This window comes from Aplysia californica, unplaced genomic scaffold, assembly GCF_000002075.1.
Source record: "Aplysia californica isolate F4 #8 unplaced genomic scaffold, AplCal3.0 scaffold00069, whole genome shotgun sequence".
Taxonomy (NCBI): Eukaryota; Metazoa; Mollusca; class Gastropoda; order Aplysiida; family Aplysiidae; genus Aplysia; species Aplysia californica.
Genome location: NW_004797339.1, coordinates 429,594 through 437,636, shown reverse-complemented (window position 1 = coordinate 437,636; position 8,043 = coordinate 429,594).

Genomic DNA, 8,043 nt, shown 5'->3' with positions numbered 1-8,043 from the left:
AGTGAGCAAGTTGTTGTAGGTAGGATTGTTGTCCTTGCTCGTTCACTGTCCTCTGACCGCGGTCAACACGGGATTAAAGCACATCGCTCTGTTTAATCTTCTCGTGTCTTTACATGCGCAACTAAAAGTTCAGCGACCAACAAAATCTAAAAGCCCATTCACAAAGGTCACTGCAGACTAATGTTCCGACGCGTTTTCTTTGATGTAAGCCTAAATCAGGTTTAAAAAAATAATAGGGGATTTATAGCATACACCTAAATCATTTAAAAGTTGACACATTTTCCTCAATATCACAATTTAACGTTCGCCTAAAGAAACACGATTCAAGAGACGGGGTGAGTATTTTTCGAGACTCACGTGGAGCACGTGGAGACGTCCAGACAGCCGGGGGATGAAATCTACAAGCTTACACTGAAATGTGGGGGCAGGGTGGTGTCGCTGTCTCAAAATGAGCAATTTGTAGGCAAGGTTTCAGTAAGTCGTTTATTTTAGTGATTCTATGTACACATCCAAAGAGCGGTTTTTAATATTGGGCCCAAAGAGAAAAAGATCTGTCGTCGTTGTCCCCTCTCCACCGACGACCCAAAATAACCGTCAACACTTACAACCCCACAACGTAAAGGGACAGTGAGCTGATCTCGCAGAGACGACCTTTGTGTTTACAAAACTCCCCCCCCCCCCTGCCGACTCTCAAACTATGTTTTTGTTGATGTTGTTGTTGTTGTTGTTGTTGTTGATGTTGTTGTTGTTGTTTTGTTTTGTTTTGTTTTGTTATTTTTCCTCTCAGCCTCTCTAACTTGCTTGGTGAAGTCAAGAAAACCTAATTAATTACCTGCCTTCGGTGATTTTGAAAAAAATACAAAAAAGCATCCAAATGTGGAGAAATAAGGCCTACAAAAACAATAGCCGACCAGATGCTTACATATTATTGCGTAGTTTGTCTGCTTTTAACGTGTGCTAGGGTTTCGTCGCAAAAAGTAGTCAATTGGAATTATCCTGTGATGGGAATGTGAGGGTTGGGGAAGGGAGAAAGGGGATTGGGGTAAGGGATTGGGGTAGGGAGTGGGAGGAGGATTGGGCGGGGGTGGGAATGAGTCTGGGGAAAGGGGGCTGGTAGGGGAGAGGGAGTTGGGAAAATGGTGGATTTGTTTGGGGAAAGTAATGGGGGACAGTAATGGGATGCTAGTTGTTCGGCGAAAGTAATTTGGGGGTGAGTGTGTTGGTGAGTGAGAGGGATGAGACGAGACGGAACAGCGGGGGGAAAAAAGGGGGGGGGAGATGGGATATACGGGGTATAGCAACAAAGTTGGCTTAGTCGTATTGTCCAACCTAAGAGATGGACTCGGACCGGGCAGTAAAAGGGTGAAATGTGGTCACCCAAAACACACTCGAGAGACGTGAGCCCGACCGTCGCTGCAGCAGTGAAGGGTTTAATGTCATGCTCAGTCAGTAACTGAGCTTTTTGGTTTTAGAAAGTGGACATGCGTAGCATACATGTTTTTTTTTTTGGGGGGGGGGTTGTTTTTTGTTACATATGACCATAACTCTATGCATATGACACATTGTGCGATCCAGTAACAAAGCGTGTGCTATCAATCAATGGTTTAGCGAGCATTGACACATCCGACCGTAGACCTCCCGTATCCAGTGCCTCCCCGATCTCCCCCTATACATTTTTGTATATTCAGCTTCTCCGCGTAATATTACATCTGGGGCTGGCTCTTGTTATTGCAAGAGTTACAAGTATAATATAAATGTAGACCGAACAGGCCGACTTTGGATGTATTTCAGAGATCAATGTACTGCAATAATACACTGATATCATCATAAAAACTAGTAGACTATCCAGCTGATGATCGCACGACCAAGCATGTCAACCCCTTCTTTCGTGGATCCCGGAGAGAAGGGAGGAGCTGCTATGAAATTGTAATAATAATAATAAATAATAATAAATAGCATTTGAATAGCGCATATCCCCGCTCAACAGCAGGCTCTATGCGCTTTACACTATATTATTACCCCAGCAGACCATAGAACACTCCGAAACATTCTCAGCTTCCCGGGAAGCATACAGTGCAAGCAGCTGATTAAGCGCTCAAACACTAACAAACTGACAAATTGTACCGCCTGCGATGATACCTATTCTCCAAGCAAATGACCAAGATAATATTATATCTTCATACAATATTAAAACGGGGGTATTGTTATTATAGTACAATGCATTATGGGAGCTCTCATGGCCGAGAGGCTACACTGTTAGCTTCTCATTCAATTGGTTCCGGGTTCGAATCCAGACAGCGACAGAAAGCTTTCTGCTCTAAAATTGTCTCCTTTCACCTCTTTTTTTGCTCTCTAACAATGTTCTGTAGTCTATCTTCTCAACTTTCTGCCCCTACCCCTTCATCTCCTTTGCCCCCTCCCCTGGGCTTCTGACTCTTTCTGCAGCTTTTCTACAGCTACTCCTTGGCTCCTTCTTACCATTGCCTTTCAACCACACCCCTGATCTTATGGCATGTAAGATTTAACACCTAGCCTTCTCGGATAAGGGTGAAAAACCTCGGAGGTCACGTGTGCAAGTTATGCACGTTAAAGATCCCTTGGTGGTCCAAAATCAATAAGAGTGGGTTTTGGCCGCCACCAAACCAAAATTCCTAATTCCCTCAACTGAAAATGTTTAACGTGACCCGCGCGCTCATATGACCTTATGAGGTTGCGAGCGCCATAAAACACTCACATACAACCCCCTCCCCCACCCAAAAACAGCATCGTTCTGTCGCTGCCATGTCGTGTGTCCGTTTCAGAGTTTGTTCAGTGGGTGGTTGGCGGGTGCTCTGGTGTGGTTTTCTTCTTCTTTCCTATCAAACATCTATCATTCTTATCTGCCCTCTTCATTTTTATTGTTTGTTACTCTCTTATAACACCTCTTATCTTCTGGCGCTCATGCCATATGATCTTATGCAGTTGCGAGCACCGTAAAACCTCTACTAAAATTAAATTAAATCAGAGTCTGTTGAGGATCTGGTAGATATCACATTTTGTACAATGACAAGACATAACCAATAGGCCCACTACAGGAGATGTGAGGGGAACCCTCCTCACTGCTCCCCACAGAAAAGACACGGAAGGTTGAAGGGCGCCACTGGCAGGGCATGTCTGTCTGTCTGTCTGTCTGTCTGTCTGTCTGTCTGTCTGTCTGTCTGTCTGTCTGTCTGTCTGTCTGTCTGTCTGTCTGTCTGTCTGACTGTCTGACTGACTGATTTTTCCCCGCACTAAAAGACCATTATTACGTCGATGGGCTTCACTTAATACTCAAAAAACAACAACAAACAAACAAACAAACAAACAAACTAGCAAACAAAGAGAATGGATGAGTCTGATCTCCACGCGTGCAGTTTTTTTTTAAATCAAGTCTCCCCGTAAAGTTCACAATGAAACAACACATCTGCTCTTTACAATACTTCTGAGAAGCTTTGGTCTGATCTGCCAAATCTGCTGAACAAAAACAACACCCAAACAACCAGGACTATTTTGGTTGAATAATAAATATTATTAGGCGAATCACACAAACACAAAAAAAGCATTTCGTAAAAAAAAAAAGATTCTATACTGATACTTCCAAAACAATAACGTTCTTTTAAAAGCTTACAAATCAAAAGTTCGGAAAAATCAAACTAATAATCTGTCCCCGTGGTTTTATGCACCCCGCAGAATTTAGCAAAATGTGATCATTTTTTGCATAATTTCTGGTTACTTTCCTTTATCATTCTTTGTTAAAATTAACAAAATCGCATAATTCACATTTTTGGGCTCAGTTTGCATAATTTCAGAATTTTTTTGTTTGCATAAAACCGTGGGGACAGAATAATTATACAACAATTAAAATCACTTCTTAATTAGTCAAAGTCAAAGACAAAAAGTTATCAAATCCCACCGGCCCTTGGGAAAAACACTGTGTCCCAAACAATAATAATTAAAGAAAAACATAACACAGCAAAAACAAAAATACAGTAAAACACGGATAGATATATAATGTATAGGTCGAACACAGAAGAATCGAAACCACGCATTCGTCGAATTGAGCCTGCGGTCCCGGGTTTGTTTTTTTTTCTTCTTCTTTATAACTATTATAATATTTGGCAACTTGGAATGAAGCAATAAATCTTGAGAGATGCAAAAAATTTCAGGTCTAGATCTATACTCTCAAAACTAAATGCGCTTTGCGAAATATCACTTCCGGCACCTCCGCTATGAAGGACAGCTACGCAGATTTGTTCCGTGTCTCAGCGGGATAATCACAAAGGCCAAAGAAGGACGGGAACTTTTTGTCAAATATATTTGTCTAAATTCTGGATATAAATGAAAATAATCGGGCTCCGTCATGGGGACCTATCTATCTCTTTGCAGGTACTTGCCAACCCTCAACTCTGTTGCTGTCGTGGTTTTATGGGAAAAGAGTGGTCTAGAGGTTACTGCGTTCGCCTCTCAGTCAATAGGGGGTCCCTGGTTCGAAATCTGGCAGAGAAGGCACACTTTCTTTTCGAAAGTTTAATGCCTTCCTTTCACCAACTGTTCTGTCGTCAGCTTTCGTCTCTACTTTCTGCCACCACCTCTAATCTCCTTCGCCTCCTCCTTCCGGCTCCTGACACTTTCTGCAGCCTTTCTACTGCTACTCCGTGACCCCTTTTTGCTGCTGTCTTTCAACCTCACCCCTGATCTTAGGGTAGGTAAGGTCTAACACCTAGCCTTCTCGGACAAGAGGTCCCGTGTGCAACTTGCGCACGTGAAAGATCCCTTGGTGGTCCAAAATTGTATAAATGTAAGTGTAGGTTTCGGCCGCCACCTTGTCAAAATTCAATATTCCCTTCCAACTGAAAATGTGTAATGTGTCCAGTGCGCTCATGGAACCTTACGCAATAAAACACTTACCAGAACAAGACTGAATTAGGGGTGGACGAGTACTCGAATCCACTCGAGTATTCGAATAACTGTCCCTGCAAGTACTCACTCGGATAGTTTCTACTTACTCGAGTAATTGCTCGAATTTTTTTAAAAATCCAAGCACTCTGGTAATTATATTGGTTTTGCAAATTTCATCGTATTTGTTTGTTGTTATATTGTTACTGCTTTTTTCCTCATTTTTCTAAAATTGCAATAAAAATGTGTTTTTGTTTGTTCTTTTTACAATTAATCATACTATTGCTTTTGTGTCATTGGTATTGTAAATTGATTGGTAAAAGTTAGTTTCAGGCATCTAGAATTAACACATTATTGAGTTTGTGTTCCGATTTCGAGTATTCGAGTACTCACTCGAGTATTTCTTAATTACTCGGACTCGACTTCGAGTCCAAAATACTAGACTCGAGCACCCCTAGACTGAAGGCTTACACAAGAGGCCATGACTTTGAGAAATGTCGACCAATGCCAAAAATGTCAATATATGCCAGTTTTCGACTTTCCCGAAAGCGAAGATATAATATCCAACATGATAAGTCACACACCAAAAAGAAAGAGAAAACAATGAAAAAATATAGAAAAAAAGTCAGTGATCTCCACGTACTGGCGACAATTTTTCTCTACAGGCGAGAGATTCATCAACGCTTTGAGAAAGACTTGAATCCCTTTACAAGTCGCTACCGTACCTCAGATGTACAAAGTTTTAGCGGACATATTTGGCCGTTTTGAGTTAGGGACCGTTCACAAATGACGTCAGCAGTGACAAAAGTTGACGAGGGGGGGGGGGGTCCTTACAAAGGTGATGTCAACCATGAGAAAAGAAGGAGGAATAGAAAGGAAGAAAAAATATTATAGACCACATTTTTTGGCCTAAAATTAACAAAGTTAAATTGGGCCATATTTTTTTATGGTCTAAAAACTAAAATTTTGAAGGTCACTTAATGTTTTTTTTTAATTGGGGGGTGGGGGGGTCTAATTTATTAGATTTTTTTTCCAAGCTGAGACGATACTCCAAACTTTTAGCTTTTTTTTTTTACAAGCTGTGATATTCAATCTATTTTTTAAAGAATTATTTTCATTGGTTAAAGTTGTTAATAAATAATTTGACAGTTCAGGTATTTCTTTGTTTTATTCTTAAACAAATGAAATCGACAATATCAGAATAAACATCAATGTCCACGAAATATCAGCCCAAACTAAAATAAGAAATTTAGGTGTGGTGATAGATCAAGATATGTCAATGAAATACCATGTATCCAATCTTTGTAAAAATCTATATCTCCAGCTGAAGAAAATAGGGAGCATTAGAAAATATATATCTGTTGGTGTCACCAAAACTTTAATAACATCACTTATATTGTCAAGGATTGATTATTGCAATTCCTTACTGGCTGGTGTACCTAATGAACAGTTACAACAACTACAAAGAGTACAAAATATTGCTGCCAAAATAATTACTAAAAAACTAAAGCATGATCATGTGACTCCTATTTTAAAAGCATTACACTGGCTCCCAGTGAAAGAGCGTATCATATATAAAATCTGTTTAACTTGCTACAAGTGCTTAAATGATTTATCACCAGACTATCTGAAACAGATTTTAACACCCTATGTGCCTCCTAGAACGCTCAGATCATCAAGTGACAAAACAACCCTTGTTAAGCCTTAAATAAATTACAAATCATATGGGCAACGCTCTTTTTCATATTTTGCCCCACTTGTTTGGAATAGGCTTCCAAAAACTATCAGAGAAGCAGAAAATCTAGAAATTTTAAAGAAGAAACTAAAATCATTTCTATTTTCATCATATTTCGATTAGACAGAATGCATCCAAGCTGTAGATCGTTGTGAGTTTGTACGTGTGCAGTATGTGCATATGTACGTATGTGTGTATGTGAGTATCTATGTGTGTGTGGTGCGTGCGTGAGTGAATATGTTTTTACATGAGTATGTAACACTATGTACCTTTAAAATTGATTTGTAAATCCATTATATGTATCATGTTAAGCGCATAGAGCATTGCATAAGTGGATATGCGCTATATAAATGCAATCCATTATTATTATTATTATTATTAAACCCCTTCATTGCTGAGACGTATCCACTAACATTTGTACAGAAACAAGATAAACAGTCCATTCAAGAGAGACAAGGCCACATTACATTTCCCCTTATTTAATAAAACAGAACAACACAGTCGTAATTACATCTCCTTGTACTTCCCTGTAAACTGGTAAACAAATCACGGGTAGAGAACCAGTTTTTGGGGATACAAACCAGTACGTCTACACAGCAGTGAAGAGATTAAATTTTATAAACTATACTTTTTGTTGTTTTTTAAATTTAAAATAAAGACCAAAGGTGTCAAATGCATCTTGTACAGGTTCTATTTAGAATCTAAATGTAACATGTACATTTTGGATGACGTCAACTAGGAGGGGGGTCTTGGGAAAGATGACAAAAGATTACAAGGGGGTTGGGGGGTGTCATTTTTGGCCAAATTCTAGCTGACGCCATTGTGAACGGTCCTTTCTTTACTCAGAAGACCTTGAGGCCAGAAACCAAATTAAATGCTCTATCTGCTCTATAAGAACGGCAAGAATATTCGAGGTCGTTATCAAGATATTCAAAGAATTGCATTTTAAAAAGCTTGACATAATATAGTGAAACTCAACTATTTTGACATCAAATTTCTCAAAACTAGGTACTGAGCAGATTTAAATTTGTACTGCTGAGGGAGTATAGTGACAATTGAGAAATCAAGCAACACCCAGTGACCATATAAAGTATACAGCTGCCCCCGTAGTTTTATGCACCCCGCATAATTGAACAAAATTTGATCATTTTTTGCATAATTTCTGATTATTTTCCTTCATCATTCTTTATTAAAATTAAGAGAAACGCATAATTTCACATTTTTGGGCTAAGTTTGCATAATTTCATAAATTTTTTTGGAATAAAACCACGGGGACAGATATAGTTGGTCAACTGTTCAAATTAATGTACTATGCATTACTTTTTCATGTTGTTGTTTTTTTCTTTAAAAGAACTTTGCTGGGTTGTTTTATTTCAAATTTCAGTTTTTAATCG